Source organism: Chelonia mydas, chromosome 2, assembly GCF_015237465.2.
Source record: "Chelonia mydas isolate rCheMyd1 chromosome 2, rCheMyd1.pri.v2, whole genome shotgun sequence".
Classification (NCBI taxonomy): Eukaryota; Metazoa; Chordata; order Testudines; family Cheloniidae; genus Chelonia; species Chelonia mydas.
In genome coordinates this window covers 100547436-100567784 of record NC_057850.1, presented here as the reverse complement: position 1 = coordinate 100567784, position 20349 = coordinate 100547436, and positions in this window count along the sequence as shown.

The following is a 20349-nucleotide window of genomic DNA, read 5'->3' as shown; positions in this document are numbered from 1 at the left end:
CATTGAGAGAAACTGGGATTTAGAGAGGAAACTTAAGAGAGCTATTTGGTAGATAGTAAATTTAGCTTTTCCCACATCTAAGTGGACGGTGAACTCCAGCAAGAAAGACCCTTTTCTGGGAATGTCAGATGAACTTAAGTTCTTAAAACTGGTTAGTGGATTTGGTGAGCAGGTGGTTAAGATGGAGGTATACACCAATGTATAGAGCAAGTTGATCAACTGGACTTGATGATCCAGGAACTCCCTTCAAGTGTTGTGCTCTATGTTCCTATGTTATAACTGCTTAGAGGGGGATGGGAGAAAGAATTATAGATATCAAGAAATGGGCTTGGTAAAGGGGATAAAGAGTCTACAAATGAGAGATTGAAATGATGAATCAGTGAGAGAACTGAATATTTCAAGTTAACACATGGGGTCGAGAAGAATACAATGTGGCAAGTGTAGCTGAATTTAACCACAGGAAATATCAGTCATCTGATATACTCTGTTCCCCTGCTAACATAGGATTGTTCCATTTGATATGATTAATAATATTTTGATCAGTCTAATTTTAAATCTTCAATTAAGATGTAATTGCCAATGGCAGAGTCAAGGTCAGAGTGCAGGACAGATGTGGTGTCATTAGGTCTATGATAAGGAGAATGTGTACATTCAGAAAGACCAAAAGTGTGAAAGGAAAGTTGTTTAAATTATTAAGTAAAGTTTTAAGTAGTTTGATGGTGATTATAACACTTGACATACAATACTGGTGATCAAAAATCAGCCATATAGAGCTCACTAAATCATTGGTATTTTCAAGATCCATTTGAATATAATGGGGATTAATTTATAGATGTGGCATTATCATCTGTATTGTGGTGGATCAGGACCAGGTCTCTGTTGTGCTAGATGGAGTACAAACATATTGGAAGCCACAGTACTTAATCAGAGTACATGCTTTTAACAAGGTTCTGCTCAGAAACATGAGTATATACACAGAAAGTCGATTGGAGGATCAGAAAAATGTATCACCCAAATGCTATATAAAGTTAAATGCGCGAGTCAGGGTATGATATAACAAACTTACAGCATCACACTCTAAAGGATATAAATAAAACATTGCTGTAAAGACATCATATGATGGATAAATAACAATTAAAAAAAGCCAGTAAGATTGAGAGAGACAGAGAGAATGAATTAAAAGATTCAGGGGGAAAAAAAAGAAAGAACAGGTTTTCAGAAGCAATATAAAAAGGTCCAGAGAATTGACTGAGACCGAGATAAAGTAAGATTGTTCCTTTAGAATGGTAGCAGTTGCAAAGAAGCAGGGTCTCTCACAAGAAAGGAGATTTTGTGAAAGAGCAGAAAAAGAGTGATGAATGGAGTGGAAAAGAAAATACAAAGAGGTCCAGGCTATGAGGTAGACTAGAGAAAGACAAAAGAGGTTTAAAAGAAACCCAAACATGAGGGATAATTGATAACCTCCATTTTTAAACTGTCTACAACTTTTGCAGCACAAAGCAGTACTTATTTATGAACTGTTGGGGCTTTGAACACCCACTTCCAAGATGGCAAAAATGCCAATTTATTTATGAATTCTGACGTGCAGAGAAATGATTGACAGCTATAGCTCCCTAATATGTTTAAAACTATGTTATTCTGGTAGACAAACTGAAATGTTTGTAATAATAATGGCCTATCAACGTAAGAAATTTAAGCTAAGCTGGTAATAAGTGCTCAGCAATGTTTATTGGGGATGGGGTGGGAATGGCATGCCTCTCCTGTCCAGCTACTTACCAGCATTGCAAAAATATAAAGAAATATTCAGCTAATTTGCTAAAAACAGTTCAGGAGTTTGGTACACGATTAAGCTACTTGAAAAATGATTGTCTGGAATTGGTTCAAGGCATTCACCACTACGTCATATTGTGAAGGAGAAAGAAAAGAAACCCCAACCTCCCATTAAAATGAATAACAAATATGAGAGGTATGAATTTTGCTACTTTAAAGAGAATGCAGAAATGAAGAACCACAACCAAACATACAGAACACTGAACTAAAAAATCTTTGATGGTCTACTTGAGCTCACCATTATTTTTTGCTTGTTATTTATTACAGCCTAGTATGCAACCACCAGACTGCACCATGTTACACCACTGCAGTGGAAGTAGGGCCATTGACTATAGTGAAATTGCCTCATGTAGCACAATTACAGAAATATGCCTAATAGCTCTGGGCTCCCCATTAAAGAACACTTTACTGTATGCCTTCAAGGCACACCTGTGCCTCATTATCTGAATTGATATTTTTGCTGTATTGTATTGAAGGACAAAATAGGCTTAAGAGATTCTGCTTCTATAATTATAAAGTATACAAAGGAGCCACATAAAGATTTGGAGAAAAACCCGAAAAACACAAGTGAACATCTTTCTGTTAAGGACCACAAAATGGTAAAGGTTTGCTGGAACCTTTTTGAAAGTTTGTCAAGTCTCTCGCTACTTATGTACCATTAAAATGAACAGCATTCAAACTTCCATCTGCACTGCTTGTTGAGATCTGGCTTGTGAAGTCACTATAAACTAAAGACCATTAATATCTGGTAGTAGTTAGTGGCTTAGATTAAATAGTGTACACTGTTACTCAGAGTCTGATCTCTGGAATGTAGGTTTCCAAATCAGAAACACACCATTAGAGTTATCAGCAACTGGCATGCTTGTAGTCTCAGCAGAGGCCAAGAAACAAACAAACAAACAGTGACTGAAATACCTCACCTCCTCTAAAGGTGGTTCCTCCTATTCACAGTGGAGGCACATTGATCGGGTGATGTGGGGAACGATTGCACTGGTTCTGCTCATGCCCTAGCTATACTGTGGATAGAGAGAAGAATCTAGCTTCCAAGATTGTCAATCTGATGTCTTTCAGCAGCAGTAAATTCAGTTTATTTTATTTGTTTTTAGCCTGATAGAAACACTCTTCACCTTCCTTACAATCCACCTCTCTCCTAAGTAAACAAACACTGAGCAACTGAGATGGTGTAATTACAGCAGCAGAGAGTTGCACTCCAAGCAGCACTGTAATCCTTCGATTTCACACTTTAATGATTAAATTTAGTCTCCATAGTCACTCTTTAGGGAAATCTAATAATATATTTGTGGTCAAAGATTTACCCAAGTTGTCAGAGAAAACATTTAAAATGAGCACTTTATGAATTTCCTCCTGAAATTACACCTCTTTTCCACAGTCCTGCAATCATAGTCCCCCTACTAACAAACATACAAAACAGCTTAGAAATAGACCACTTATTAAATTTTAAGCATAAACATAAAAGTAGTTATTTCTCATATTTGTCATAACCTGAGGCTATATCTACCCTTACGGAGGGCCTATAGAATACAAGCTTTACACATGAAGCTACAAACCATGTTCACACTGGTCACTGCGATGTGTAGCTGTACATGGCAGCAAAAGACTCTGGCAGTGGGGAGCTGCTGGAACTTTCCCTGCTGCCTCCCCTGTGCTTAGAGCCTTTCCACACTGCCAAAGTGTTTCCCTGCAGCAGGGAAAGGGGCAGCGGGTCACTGTACTGCTAAAAACAGTCGTGTAGCCATGGTTTGGGTGTGTAGAGAGCCATGTAACGTATATTCCCTAGGGTTCAGGCATGGACTTGCCTAAGCTGTGTCTCACTGTCTACATTGCTGTTTTTAAGCTGCGCTAACAGGTTGTGCAGTGTCTGTTCTGTACACACCACCGTAAGTGTAGACATTCCTTCAGATCTGCAATGAAAAGCCAATGGGGCGTCAAGGTCTGTGAGCACTTCCTTTCACCAGTACTGCCAGCCTGCCTAACCAGCTACGCTCAGCAGATACAACAACCACGCCATCTCTGACTCTGAGGAGCCAGGCTGCACAGAAGGCTCAGATGGAGCAACTGGCTGTATAGGAGACTGTGTGTGTGTATGTGTGTGTGTGCGTGCATGCGCGCGCACCTAGTCCAACTGGCAGCAGTGTGGGAGCCCTTCAAGTGCCAATGTCTCAGTACTCTCCTCCTCCCCCACATACATCCAATTCCTCACAGTCACATTCTAATGCACAGCCTCAACTTCAGCCTCATGCTTTCTCCTCTGGAAAGAACACATTTTGGGCATTGCCACTGCACACGTGTCTGCGGGTAATTTGTCTTACTCTAGCTGAGGTTGGAATTCAGATTGGGCACTTGAGTGTGATCATGAGGAACTGGATGTATGCATTGGGATTGGTTATATATCGATATGATGAACCGAAAGGGAGTTTGTCATGGAGCTGAGCTGTCTGTGAATGTGTTTGGGTAGTATGATGTTTTGGTGGTAAAGTCTGTGAAGTGAGGCTGGTGTGAAGGTGAATCTTGGCTTAACTGGTAATTTCCTGGATTTTTTTTTTTTTTTTTTGCAACTGAATTGATAGAAACTGTACTGCGCAGCCTTAATTCTAACTTCAAGCTTTGGGTGTGTGTGGTACCTACAACAGAGGACATGTAATTCTAACTATATTATGTATTATGGCAAAGTTATCATGTCCTTATAATAGAGAGAAAGTAATAAGAGGGACTTACCAAAGGTCACATATAGAGCCAGTTGCAGAAGTGAGACTAGAACCAAGATCTCCTTGCTCCAAGTCCTCCTCTCTAGTCACTAGATAACACTAGTTTTGGTGTTTATATTATGTCATGTCTCTCTATGCACAATGGAATATTTTTTTAAAAAGCAGATTTATTCTAAATCAGTCTTCTCCTAAACCATCTCTACCATCTCCATTACCCCTCCCCCTCTCCACCCGCAAAAAAAAAAGAATAAAAAGAAATTGCTGGGGTCTTTGTAGAATATAGGTATTCACTGACAGAATGGCACTTGAAGATGTGAAAAAAAATTCTGCTTTATGTCTGCATTGACTGGGAAATCATTTGTATATATGTACGACAAAGCACTATCTCCACCAACTGCTTGATATGGAAAAAAAAAAAGAAAAGAAAATGATGCTAGTAATGTATGACCCTGAGAGTAGAGGAATTGTAGCTATTTACATCAGTTGTCAGCAACCTGCTGCTTGTTTGCGGTGTTGCTGCATGGATATAGATAACCTCTCTGAAACATTAGCTGAGACAAAGCAAGTAATTCTTTGTTGACACATTGTCAGTTTCTAATTTGTTCTCAAACTGTGAGGTAAATCCTCCATCTCCACTGGAAAAGGGACTGCTCTATCTCACATCAGGCTTTCTGCCCTTTTCACTTTCTATTCTCAGCTGGAAATGTAGCCGAAAAGGAGTTTCCTGCCCAGAAACTGATAAAACATACCAACAAAATCATCTGGAGAGTTTAACTTTAGCCGTGATCCCTTTACTTCACTCTGAATAAAAACACAAAGCAATGTGGAAAGCAGACTATGGTCCTTATTACAGTGGCATTAGAAATCAGGAGGGGTGAGGATGTGAGGGAAGGGGGATGCCCCCTCCACTTGGAAAATGTGCTTTTAGCCACAGAAATAAATACCTCTGAGCCAGACACCACTGGCGGGTGAAAAGCAAATGCTGAGAAACAAAATCAGATTGATAGCCCTTCAGAAACACTGCATGCTGAGAACAAACTGCAAACACTATGGCAGGGACTTCATCCCTGTCCTCTTCCCAGCCCCACATCCTGTATGTACTTTTGAGGAGTTAGCATTAAGAATACTGTAAAATGTGACGTGCTGGGAATTTTCCCACACAGCAGAGATTGACCTGATTACATTTCACTAGGTGTAGGAGCTCATTCTTCTTTCTGACCGTGGCTCAGATATAAGACTGACAGCTGGACTCCATCACTTGGATTAATGGGTTAAAACCTGACATCTTTTTAGTATTTTGGACTTTATTTTCTTTATCAGCTTGACTTTCATGCTCAGAGTGCTCTTGCCACAATATTCTTTTAAAAGTACACTTGTCAAGGTCCATTTGCTACTAGCTACCTTGATGGTGACATCAGCGCTGGCTGTGGTTTACCTTTTGACCTTATAGAGGCAGCAGATGGGCCCAGTAATAAATCCCGATTATTAGGGAAGGAGCCAATAGCTTGGAAAGACAGAAATAAAAGTCAGGCAGTTTTACACTGCAGTTCTTGTTATCTGCTTTCATATAGAGTTGTGGGCCATGTCGGGGGAATGACGAGCAACCTCTGCTGTCTGTGTTCCCTTTTTTCACTAGATTCTTTCCTTCCACTCATCAATAGTGGAAGTGATACTAGGCAGCTACCAAAAGGCTTTCTTAATTCTAGTCTGTTTAGGGTTTGGGAGGGGCAGAATGTAAAACCAACAGAGAGTAGGACAAAAACCTTCAAGGTCCAGGAGGAGCAGCCAAAAGCTCTTTTGTCAGAGATGTAACCACTGGATTACAGTGGGTCGTGATAATGGCTGTGATATGTCACAGTGATCTTATTATACGGCGTGACTGACTTCAGGGCACTTTGGATTAGGCTAGGAGTTAGGGCAAAATTCTGCACTATGCTCTCTCTTTGGGATGGGAGAGCCAAATAGCATTACTTTCAGTGCTGGGGAGCAGAATATCTCACCTGGTATATTTTTTCATGATAATTTTACAAAGGCTGGGTTAAAGTGAAATTCACGTTCCAACCAGCATGAAATAGTTACACACAGAGACACTATAGAATGGTGCCTTGGTCAAGACTTGATTATGTAGAACATTTGGCTAGAACAATATACTTCATGGTTTAATTAAGACAAATACTTTCCTTTAAAAAAAAAAGGATACTTATGTTCAGCCCTTGGATCTTTGAATGTGTATAATTTTATGAGGATTTTCTTTATTGTTTCTATGACCCCTATAAGGTTATGGACAAATCCTGCCACAAAATAAGTGTTGACACTAATAGCAGTTTTGAATGAGAAAGGATGTTTTCCCCTGTATGAACAGAGAAAGCTACTTGCATTAACTCAGCCACACAGGCTAAATTAAGAATATTTTTGCACACACAAACCTATATAGGCACAATCAAATCATAGTCACATGTGTGCTCTGGAGTTTGTATATGTGCAAGATGGGAATGCAAAAAATGCGTGCACAGTTTAGCATGTGCAATCTGAAAAAACGGGCTTCAAATTACCTGTCCTCCTTTGCCATGATGATAAAGTGATTTATTTTACTCCGCTATCAAAAATAGCAGTAATAATATTTACCCCACCCTTACGAGGCATTTAGAAGTTTACAATCTATTCTGTTTTGTTTTTTTAAGAATTTTTTCATTTGATACCAAGGCTTTTGACATATTTTAACAGTACATGGACTTTTTTACTCTCTCTCTCTAAACTGTATTCATTATACATCTATGTTATTTAGGGCAGAAGCTTTTTCCTTTTCCTTATAGAAGCAACCTAGTATATTGAGACCACTGAGAATGTGTGAGGAAGGCAGGGGGGATTTGGCCCTTAATCTAGTCTTTTTTGTGGAAAAAAAATCTCAACCTAGATAAAAACAGCAAATAAAAGACCAAATTACTACTTCACTAATAATGAATAATAAATAAATAATAATAATAGTAATAATAATGAACCATACACTCAAACAATCCTTGCAAAAAAATCTCCCCCATCCCAAGAAGGATGAAAAAGAAAAAAAAACTTACATTTTTGCTTTGAATCTTTGTTTAAAAATAAAATGAAGAGAAGTGATTTTCCCCCATTTTTTGCTTAAGTTTTTAATTATCTGAAGTTTTCCTTCCAGCTCTACTCATATCTATATGGTCTACACCACATTGTCTTCTCTAAAGAAATGGCAAAAATGGTGTAAATTTACACTTGGGGTCAAATCCTGCTTATTTTGGTCAAGTGAGTAGCTGTTTAATTCAACAAGATTACTCATGAGCATGCTATAAGCCCTTGAGCCAGATCCATGAAACATCACTGAAAAAATCGCTAAATAAATAATTGCTAAAATAATCAAAACAAAACAAAAAACAATAATAATACACCTTGTATTTGCTGTTGGGAATTATTATATATTGCCCTGGATTAATCTGTAAATTATCATTAAAAATATTGGGTTTTGAATAAGTATTTGCCAAGTAAAAGCTGGTTATTTTTCACAGCTTTATTTTCCAACAACTCGATTCCTCAAACTTTGAGAGCATTCTTGGGAACTTCATTTCTTAAGAATGACTATGTGATGATGCGGCCAATTTTGATTATCAGATAGAATTTACTTAGGGCACATAATGTTAGGGCGTCATTTCATAACACAAGCTCCATAACTTGCTTCCCCAGTAAAGGAATGCACATTACGATGCCAAAGGGAGAGTAACATAGTTAAACAATAAATTCACTTGAACAAGATTTTTATTTCTCTCCTGTGAAATATTTGTTAACATTTCAGAAAAGGAAGTTTTAAGATATGATCCTGCAAACCTTATTAACAACATGAGTCTTAGTGAGAAGTCAGTGCAAGAAACCTTCACTTATGCATTAATGGTTGTGAATGAAGAATATTATGAGTAAAGATTGCAAGATCAGGCCCTTACTTTGTAATACAGTTTAATAGATACTAGCTTGATATACAATTATTAACTGCTTGGTGTTTTCATTTTATCATTTGTTAGTTATATCAATCATTTCCTGGGCAGCATGGAAACAGAAGCTTTACATTTTCAAAGGAGGAGGTGTGAGTGTATGTTGTATGTTTTCCATATAAATTACCCAGTTGTTTTAATACATCCAGGTGTTTTTTGTTCCTTTTGGAGAAACAAAAAGGAAACAACTCAAGGGCTAATGTACTAATTATCACTGGTTGTGCAAGTCTCCAAAAAACATATATCCTATAACCCCTGGAAAAATTCTGACATTTTATAAACTGGCTGAATTAGCTTAAATCAGTAAACAACAAATTGGTGTCTGCACAACAGTACAACAGTGCAATGCATACCAAGTGACTTTATTCCCAGTGCGAAAAATAACTACATAAAACACTGCTAAATAGCTCTGACTTTGTTTTATATAGTCTTTATTAAAAGTTAAAAAAGTCAAAACTGTAGAAAACATCATGGATTTTTAGGGACATGCATTCCAAAAACATGCTTTTATAAAAATTTTAGGGGTTGCTTTCACCGGGGTTTTGAAAACTAAAATATGAGTATTCAAAATATTCTGATTGTTAAATAACAATTTATGAACAGAGCATCCAAATACAAATGTGTGTGTGTGTGTGGGTGTATGCGAGAGAGAGAGAAAGAGAGAGAGAAGAGAAGAAAAGAAAGGGGATCAAAGGTGCATATATAGAAAATGACTGCACCACAACTAAGGTGGTGCAGAGTTTGTCTGGGCTTACCCAGGAAGGGCAGCTCTAATTTGTGGAGGGGGTGGGTGGGGAGGAAGGAGACCAGAAACTGCTGTAAAAAAAAGTGCTCGGTGGTCAGCTTTGCAGCAATGACTCACCCCCCCACCCCACCCCAGGAATGTGCATAAAGGTACAAAACCTGAGTGGGGCAAGTCTCTTTGTTCCATGCAGCAAGGAAGCCCGGGGCAGGGAGAAGCCAGGGGCATGGCTCCGGGGGCAGGAAGAAGGGTGAGCTCGGGAAAACAGGGAGCTGTTACCTCCCTGGGAGGCAGCCAAGCAAATGGCTGGTGCCTCCTTGTGGCTGATGTTCTGTGCAGGTACTCCATAGAGAAGGTAGCCAGTGACCAGATAAATGGCCTGGTAAAGGACTTAAAAGGAGGTACTGGAAAAAGGAACTGAATAGGGGAGGGGGTTGGGGACTCCTCTGATTGGTACGGCAGGGAGTCAACTCTCCTCCTCCTCTCTCCCCCGTTCTCATAGCCCTCCTTAACCCTCTTACGAGAGTAGTGTATGGTAAGGTCCAAGCCGTTGGTCAGCTGGGGGACCTGGATGGAAACAAAGGGGGGCTGGTGGAAGCCCTGGAGAACTGATTTGAATAAGCATGGATTTACCTGCACTGTACACTTTATCTGCCAGGTAGTCCCAGACATCTATATAGCAATGTTGCACTCTGATTAAAACCTATAACAAGTCTGTCCTTCTTGCGGTGTACCCAGACAATGGTGCAAGAGAAGGTCAGGAGGACTTTAGAGCATGGAGGGTTGGTGACAGGAAGAATGTTTGTGTGGGGTTGGACATGAAGGAAAGGGAGTATGTATGAGATAGAGATGGGTTAAAGGAGGGCTAGGAAATGTATGTTTTCACTTCTGGACAACTTTTGGCACTAAATATTTAATTAATCTGGTATTACATTTTATTTAAGGGTATCACAATCACAATATTAATTCTTCATTTTATTGTTAGTAAATTTTCCTAGTTCTACATCGAAGGTGCTGTTGATATGCTGTTACAAATCTTCTTCCTGAACAATGGTGAAAGACTTAGGTAAGTTAAGGACTGGTCCTGAATGAGTGCAGAAATGCGGGGAAGAGGGCACAGGGAGCCTTCCCTTCGACTTCTGCACAAATGCCAGCCACAATCCCAGCATGTGCAACATAACAATAGTTAGTGGTTTTGGTTTCTCAGTGGACTTTGCCAATAGTGCTTTAGGTGTGGTTTTTAAATCATCCCATTGACCAAAATTGTCATCTGGTCTATAAATAAAAGTTGTTGAGTCTTACTGAGAACCAAATGGATTAATTGCCCATGTTCTGTACAAATGGTGTTTATATCTAAACATTTCTCTGTTGACTGTCTGTACCAGATAACCTCTCCGTATGATCAGTTTACCCTAAACAAAACAGGATCCTCTCTGAAAATCAGGATTTTGCTAATGCACCTTCTGGAGTATAGGTGAAGCTTTAAGTTTTCCTATTGTAATAGCTGGACTGGAAGATATGTTTTTTGATTAATGCCTTCATACCAGTCCAAACCAGCAAGTCCCATGCACTTGTGTCCCTAATGCAGAAATCTTTCTCATTTGTGATCTCCATGGCTGGAAATAAAAGTCTTTCACTTTTAAAAATTAGAAATCTAACACTCATTTCTTCTAGTGGATACAAATATTTTGCTTCTGACTAACCACCAGTGTTAATAACTGGGGATCATGTTTAGTTGCTGACACAGGTGAACTAAACAAAATTAAATGAATATGGACCTCAAATGACTCCTTCATATTGTTGTGCTCAACCAGAAGCAATCTGCTTAAGTTAAGGTATTAATAACTGGTGTGTTCTTTCCTACTCTGTGCATGATATGCTTCAAATGCAATGGCATTCTTCATGGCTTTGGCAGTGCTGCCACAAGTGCATATTTAATGACTGTGCCCACAGACTCTATTGTTACCCCACTCCCAGGAATGCACGGGTGGAAGTGAAAAGCTGAACATAATTGCACACATTTCTTTTTCAAACTGCAGAGTTTATTTCTGTGAATGTAAGAAAACTGGATACATAAATTGTCCTCTTTTCTGTCATACAGTCCCAAGACTTTGATATGATACTGCTATCTGAACTGTTACTGTCATATGAATTAAAAGGTATGACAATGTGCTTTTATGGCCAGTTGTTTCATTTCGGTAAAGGTAGAATGCTGTTGGTTATCTCACTATAACTCTCAGTCTTTCTGTAGGAGATCCCTTAGTGGTGCCAAAATGTCTGCAAGGTGTGGTATAACTCTGGCAAGATAAACTTCTAACGCTAGTATATTTTCTTGAGAAATACAGTTTTCTGTTGGCTTCATCTCAATGATAGCTGCTATGTTTGCAGAATCAGGGTTGATCATCTCCACTGAAGGAATGTTACTAAAATGTTTCATTACAGTTGTCTAGACGATGCATTTGCCCAGATTTAACTTGACACATTTTTTTATATATATCTCCGGAAGGTGGCATGCAAATTGCTATCATATTCTTCCATGGTAGCTCCAAGCACCAATAAAGCAAACACAATGGCTGCAACCACACATATCCTATCATATCTTTCATCCATTTTCTTTGGGCTGAATGAATGTCTTAAGTTAAAGAGGTGAATCTGTATTTTCCTTGTCATATATTAAATGTGGTTAGCAAATAAATTGTCTTTATTCAGTTTTACCTGCAAGTACCCAGAACTGGAATTCAGAAAAACTGGATAGTATCATATTTGTTACATCATCATATGTGGCCATCTAGTCATAATCTTGCTTGATTGTCTTGTTCTGGTTTCATGTATCTCAGCAAAGCCACAGTTCTCTTTTGTGATTGCCATTTGAGTCATTTCATATAATATACCTTGACAATTATCACTATATTTAACCAGTTGGCCTTCCTGTGTTGCTGAATTTTTTCATTGTCATCTAAAAGAGATGCTCTAGCTCAACAAGAAGTTGTGTGCTTGCTGCAGCAATTATGTATATGCTTGTGTTATGCACAGCCAAAGCGCTGTGCTTCTGGAAGTCAGGCCCATCTGTACTGCACTGTAGCTACTCATATATCCCAAGTATTCTTTTGAGTATGCACAATTGTGCATAGTTTCTTCATTATATAAATATATATATATATATATATATATATATATATATATATATATATATATATTGTGACAGGGTCGGGCTAGATGGCTATAGAAGGCAGATATATTAGCCCCAGGCTAAGTAGGTCCCTTTTCCCTGGGTAAGAGAACAGGGAAGGTTCCAGAACAATCAGGAACCTTCTGGAGACAATTAAGACAGGCTGATTAGAACACCTGCAGCCAATCAAGAAGCTGCTAGAATCAATTCAGGCAGGCTAATCAGGGCACCTGGGTTTTAAAAAGGAGCTCACTTCAGTTTGTGGGGTGCGTATGAGGAGTTGGGAGCAAGAACATGGACTGTTGGAGGACTGAAGTGTACAAGCATAATCGGACACCAGAAGGAAGGTCCTATGGTGAGGATAAAGAAGGCGTTGGGAGGAGGCTATGGGGAAGTAGCCCAGGGAGTTGTAGCTGTCGCACAGCTGTTCCAGGAGGCACCCTAGACAGCTGCATTCCACAGGGCTCTGGGTTGGAACCCGGAGTAGAGGGAGGGCCCGGGTTCCCCCCAAATCCTCCCAACTCCTGGTCAGACACAGGAGGAGTCGACCTGGACTGTGAATTCAGAAAAATGGCCAGGCTGAGGGCTGCCGTGAAGCTCCAAGGTGAGCAAATCCGCCAATAAGCGCAAGACCCACCAAGGTAGAGCAGGAACTTTGTCACAATATATACATGACATGTATATATATGACATGTATGTCCATTTTCTGAACATTTATCTGGAATTTACATTATCCTATGCCATCCAAAGGTTTTCTCTCACCATTTACATTTACCCCCTGCCAGCTTGTATGAATCAGACATATATTTTTGTGGTTGTCTGAAATAATGTGACTTTGCTACTCTGTACATGGTCTCCTCCATAGATATATAATTTAGCCGGTCTTTGCCATTTCATGTATTCTGGCAATGTCCACTGCTTAATATAAATCAATCACATTTTCATAGACTTTGGTGAATCAATGCAAAACACTATCCTTTCTTGAATCATTTCAATTACGTCACTAAATTCACAGTCTGTAGCTTGCTCCTTTAACTCTATTAGAAACTTTCTTACAGAATTTGTAGTCTGCAAAATATTGAATTAGCTTTTGGGTTGACATATCCATCAACTCCAATATACCCTCATATAGGCCACTGTCTTTCAGCCGCACACCAGAACTTCCTCAATCCCTGGTGTCTGCAAACTGTACCTACAGCAGTACTTTATATGGTTTCCACAGTTAGCCATCTGAAAACTTCCAGTTATAACTACATTTCCCAGCATCCTCTCATTTAAAGGGGGCATATCCCTGTAACACGCCTGGCAGGCTGCATGTACCCCAAAGGCCCTGCACCCTGTTATAGCCCTCAGAGCTTATGTCCTTTTCAAATCTATCCATGTATTATAGTGTTGCCAGGTCTCACTATTTTAACCTGGGTCACATGATATTTAGTATTTTTCTTAAAGCCCCCACTGTTGGATTCACATGAACATCGCAATTTTCAGTATTTAAAAAAGGCTGCAAAGAAATGTGGAAAATTGTGGAACAATATGGAATTCCAACAAAATTAATTAACATTATGAAGGCATTCTACGCCAACTCAAAATGCTGCATTAAAATGGAAAATGGATTGAGTAAGCCATTCAGCATCAAGACAGGTATAAGGCAAGGGTGCGTCCTGTCTCCTTTTTTGTTTATGCTAGTCATTGACTATGGATTAAAACAACACGACAGTGATACATATGGCCTAAAATGGAACAATTAAAAGCTATTTGATCTAGACTTTGCTGACGACATTGCTCTTATCAGTGAAGATGCCAACAGACTACAAAAATGCACAAACCAAGTAAAAGAAGTAATGGAGAAGATAGGTTTGAGATACAATGCAAAGAAATCAAGCATCAGAGGGGTAGCCATGTTAGTCAGGATTTCCTCCCTTGGTGTTCATACCTCAACTGCTAGAGGAGGGCCTCATCCTCCCTGATTGAACTAACCTCGTTACCCCTAGCCTGATTCTTGCTTGCATATTTATACCTGCCTCTGGAAATTTCCACTACACGCATCTGACGAAGTGGATATTCACCCACGAAAGCTTATGCTCCAGTACATCTGTTAGACTATAAGGTGCCACAGGACTCTTTGCTGCTAATGCAAAGAAATGTAAAATCATGTTAATGGGGACTATAGGGACATAAATCAAAACTGAAGAGGAGAAACTGGAGAAGGTGGACAATTTTATGTATCTTGGAAGTACCATCAGTCAAGATGGTACTAGTTCTGAGGAAATAAGAAGAATTGGGAATGCAAACGCTGCATTTGGAAGACTCAAAAACATCTGGCAACTCAAAAACATCTCCCTGAAGACAAAACTGAATGTGTACAAAACAACTGTTATCACCATCACAACATATAGCAGTGAGACATGGCAACTTATCAAGAAAGATCTGAAAAGCTGGATGCATTTCATCACAAATGTCTGAGAAGAATATTGGGAATAAAATATAGAGATAGGAAGATGAATGAAGAAGTCAGAAAAATTACGGGACAAGGTACCCTCTCACAAATAATCTACAAAAGAAGACATCAGTGGCTGGGACATGTGCTGAGAATGGAAAAAGAACGCTTACCAAGTACCACCCTTGAATGGAAGCCAGAAAACACAAGAAGAAAGAGAAGAAGACTGCGAATAACATGGAAACGAACAGTTCTAAATGACATCAAGCACCTCAGCATGAAATGGGAAGATTTGGAGAGAAGAACAGTTGACAGGCAAGGATGGCAAATGTGGGTAGCTCAATGTACAGCAAGGCACAGGATGGACTAAGGTCTAAGGTAAGCAAAGAAAGTGGAACATGTGAACCCTAAAAGGCTCAAAACCCAGACATCACATAAAAAGACCCCACATTTATTATTTTTGATAAAATCTCATTATTTTGTGGGGTCTGTCTCATGCTTTTTGATCATTTGGAATTGGTTGTACTGAGTTGACCATATTCTCCCTCATCTACGGATTTCAGGAAATCCTTGAAAAGGAACTCAGCATGCTGTTTGAATTACTTCCATTTCTCTGGAAGATTCAAGCTTTCCTTATCCATCTTGGCCACCTGGACTTCAGAAGAGTTCATAATCAGAGATTGATTTGAGCTGTTTTGTGGAGAGATCCATCAATGGCTATTAGGTAGGATGGGCAGGAATGGTGTCCCCTAGCCTCTGTTTGCCATAAGCTGGGAACGGGCAACAGGAAATGGCTCACTTGATGATTACCTATTCTGTTCATTCCCTCTGGAGCACCTTTCATTGTCCATTATCAGAAGACAGCACACTGGGCTAGATGGACCTTTTGTCTGACCCAGTATAGCCATTCTTATGATTGGTGAGCTTTTTTTAAAACAAAAAAACCCCCCACTTTAATTTTAAAAAATCTGCATTTCAGAGATACATGTAGTCCAGCATTTGAAGGTTAAATAGAGGTATAGCTGCCTGTGTTTGCAGACAACTTGAAACAGGAGCCCATAGTGATGTGACATTTTCCTTATTCATCTGAAGTATATGTTAACTCTGAAGCCCAACAAGAATGCAGATGACAATAGTGTTCACTATTTCACTGCTGATCAAAGTGAAGAAAGAAAAGAACAGGAGTGATGGCAAGCACTGCAAGCAGAACATACAAAAAAAGAAGAGGGACAAACAAAGACAAACGATGAATGTTCTAAAGACGAACAACGGCATGTACAGTGTCTGAGACAAAGACCACCTGAAGGCTGCATTAAATTGCGCTGGGGCTGAAGTAACCCCGATTAGGGCAATGAAGAGGGAAATATAAAGGTGACATAAAATTCACTTAACGCACCCACATCTCTCAATTCTGCCACACATAAGTCCAGTGCATCTGATGATCTGGCCTTTAACATGCAAAGAAACTCCCTTACAAATACATACCCAAACAGTGCAAAGAAATGTTGAATATTTTCAAACTACTATGAATGCTTCACCCATTTTATCATACAACACACATAATGATTATTATCAGATGGGGAAAAATCAGGAAAAATAGAAGATGACAAGAAAATGTCAGTTCTGTTTGTACAAGAACTTTAATTTTCAACTAAGTCACATACTAGAAAAAGAAAATCTTTTCAATTTGGAGGACTTTGACAAATATTAATATATCACAGTTGCAACAGGATTCATTTGTGCTCTGGAATCCAAGAGGTCAGTACATCTGTAAAGACTTATAGTACTTAAGAGATGATTGTACAAGACATATGGTTTAATCATGATGTATTTAAGCCTTTTTTTATCTGCTTAAGAATTCAATTTTTTTCTTTCTCTAATTTAAGAAACAGTTTGCCATTACTCACAGCAAAAAATGTGTATTAATGCAACAAGTGCAATATATTAAAAAATTGACCAAAAAAAGATCAAAATAGCAGATTTGTTATACTCTAATTAAAATATAGTTATAAAAATAGCAGTGTTATTCATTGTATTCTTAACATTGTACTTGAAAATGTTATATATGATGTGTTTCTTATAGAATCTCATTTATAGCACTGTAAATCCTCAGAGGAAGATAATGAAAATTGCGGAAGGACCCTGTGATTTATATCTTAGCATTAATATGTTTATGTCACTAAAGCTATCTCCTAGCAGCAGTTTATTTAGCTAAAACTATGTCCTAATAATGGGCATAACCATTGCTTTATATTTAGATTGGCAACAAACGGATCTCTAGCATTGTTTGAGCCCTAGTGAGAAATACAAGCTTTTAGTTATTTGCCTTCTGCTGGACTCATCATTGTGAGTCTAAATGAAATGCCCCATTAAGACTTTATGTTACTATGAAGCACGGTGGCCATAAATTTGAAAACTGTACACCCATGCCAAAATTCCTGAGCTGGTGGGAAACTATGTATTAAAGATTTCTAATGTAGGTAGATTATGGAGGTAAGAAATTGCAAGGAAAAAATCACAGTGAGCTCCTAGTGGCCCTGATTTTGCACTGAAAGCTGATGTGTGCGTGCACACACATGTGGATGAGCCAGATCTAAGGGCAGATGGGTAACTGAGTTCGAGAGACTGAAAGCAGAGTGGACAGGAGCATGGACCAAGCAGCATGATGGAAATTTGAATTGCAATCTCTCTCTCTTTCTCTCCTGAACATGCAAACATCCATGACGAGAGGGAAGTGACACAGTCCCCAAAGGCCGCCTTTTAATAGCTTGCTTCTTTTTAAAAAACTTTTTGAGACAAGTGGATGAAACTCCAAAGTGATGCTTTGTACTGATTTTTTCATTAAGGAACATTTTACCATGTTCTGTTTTATTCTCTCTAGAGTTTTATACTGCATCCATTATATGATATCTGAGGAGACATGTAGAAGAAAGTGCCCAGACAGTACTCATACTTGTTGTTTATCAGGTTACCAGAATGATTGTGAGAGAAAAAGGAAAGAGGAGAACCCCCATAAAATAATAAATGGCTCTTTTTACTTACCAAACAATCAAGAACCTATCAGTGGAAGAACTAAATAGGACAAAACATAGCCTTGTAAGTAAAGAGAAACGTAAAGGAATTACGTTGACTGTGAATGTTAGGAAAAGGTTGTTACTAGTTTATCCCACCCCTTTGGGTTATCTATACAGGGAAAATGCTAGTTAACTAACAGGGGTTAACTGATGCAATGTTAAACATAACTTAGTCCTTAGTAGCTTTGTCTAAAATAGAAAAAAAAAGGTTTCATTTTAACATTGGTTAACTAACATGTTGAAATCTTAATGTAGGTAAGGCAAATATAGTTTTCACATATGCTAGCTGACTAAGGTAGTCCCTAGAGAGGATACTAGGGTTTACCTTGACCAGTTAACACGTGTTAGAACAACTGCCTTACCTACACTAGGATTTTGACATTCTAGTTAAGATAGGTCTGTTTTTAATATATGTTAACTAACCTTTCTCCCAATGTGGACAAGGACAGTTATGTTTAAAAAGTCTTATCTGGTTGTTATTTAAAAGATAAAAGCCCTTAAAATTTGTATTTAGTGCCACAGAGTTAATGGTTTAGAGTTAATCCCTTAGAGTTCACCATGATCAGCTAACATGTTTTTAAACACGTTTATACTTGTCTGCACTAAGGTCTGTGTCATGTTTAGAAAACATTTTAACTAAACTTTTGATAACATGACACATTTTCCCGACCTGTAATCAAGGTTACAAAACTTTTCCAATGTAACGTTCACTTTTGGAACGCAAAATATTCCATAACTGGTTTATAATCAAAAGTAAACATTTGCTGAAGTTTGAGCTTTCAAGCTTTTTTTGCCTTTGTGTGTGTGTCATCAATGAGGGGAGCAGTATCCATCTCCTGGGACTTTGCATGGAACACTGAAGCCTTTGCTTGGTTTGGGAAAATAAATGGTTTTGAGTTAGTAATGATATGATAGTTCAAAGAGAATGAACTAAGAATGAGAATGCGCATAAAGCCACATGTAAGGGATGGCATAATTCCTTCATGTAGTCAGTGTCAATAGGCACCAGTTGTAAAAACACTAGTTATGACCTGAAGGAGTGTACAAAGTTCATACGAAGGGTTACAAGTATGACCACTAGGATCTAAAGCTCCTAAGTCCTGTTACAAGAAATCAAGCATAAAAAATCAACTTGCCTGTTGCCTACTAAGAGTGATCTCCTGCTAGACTACTGCCTCAAGTGCATTTCCTCCAAATATGGATACCCACATTCCATATGCGTAAAATTCACAGCAGGTGAAATTCATGTCTGTCTAGCATTGGGCCCCAGAATTAGGCTTAAGTAGTATATAAATGCCAATGTCTAGGAGTGAATATCACCCCATCTCAGCCTGTTCTGTGGAGTGATATTTCCTCTGTGATCCACTTTTACAAATAGGTATGTACAGTGGCAGAACTTCATGTGATATTGTCAGTGCTGTGAATTTGTTATCTGTAGATTCAGAGAGACAAAATATTTGGCTGCTGAATCAGGATTATGCTCCAAAACAGTCAGTCCATGGGAATCACTGTGGACTCAGAAAAAATAAAATGACTTTCTGGTATGAGCAGATGATGTTTTATATATGATGTTTTATCATGCTTACAGTTTCTTAAATGGTTTTTGTATTGACCAATTGCTTTGAAACAGGTTTATTGGACACTTGCTTTTTAATTAGATTGCAGGCTGGTACCAGTCAGTCATTTATTTCATTAAAAAGTGTTGTCATGCCCATGGAAGAGGGGTTTTTTTTAATTTAAAAAAAATAAGAATAAATATAGCCATTTTACATACAGTCTATCGGGAGCCAGGAACTGTTTACTTCGGAGACTGCTGGATGTTTATGTATGTCCACCTCACCAATCAGAAACAAATAGCCCAGAAAGGATGTCCTCTTAGCATCTGAGTAAATAATGGAGATAGATCAAATGAAATTTACTAAATCAAGATAAAATATATTTCAAAGGCTGTGTCAGCCATGCTTTCAGACAGAGGGAGAAAATAAAATTGATCACCTGGTCACAATTCAAGGTCAAAGGTTTGTAACAGAGGATTCTGACACTTAGGTAAATTACATGTTTAAAAATGATAGGATGAGAGACATTTTCATCTAAACGATTACAGGGCCAGGCATATATGCACCAGGGCTGTGTTGTAAGGTTTTCTATCCCTTATTTTAGTTTCTTCTGTGAAATCACAAAGGGTGAAATCCTGGTCCATTGAAGTCAATGGAAAAACATCCGTTGACTTGAATGGAGCCAGAATTTCATCCTAAGGACTAAACAAATGTTTTTGTACTTGTCCATTAAAGGGATAAATAAAGCCTAGACTTGAGCTCCATTCAAGCCCATTCCATTCTTTTCAGGTACTTCTACTGACTA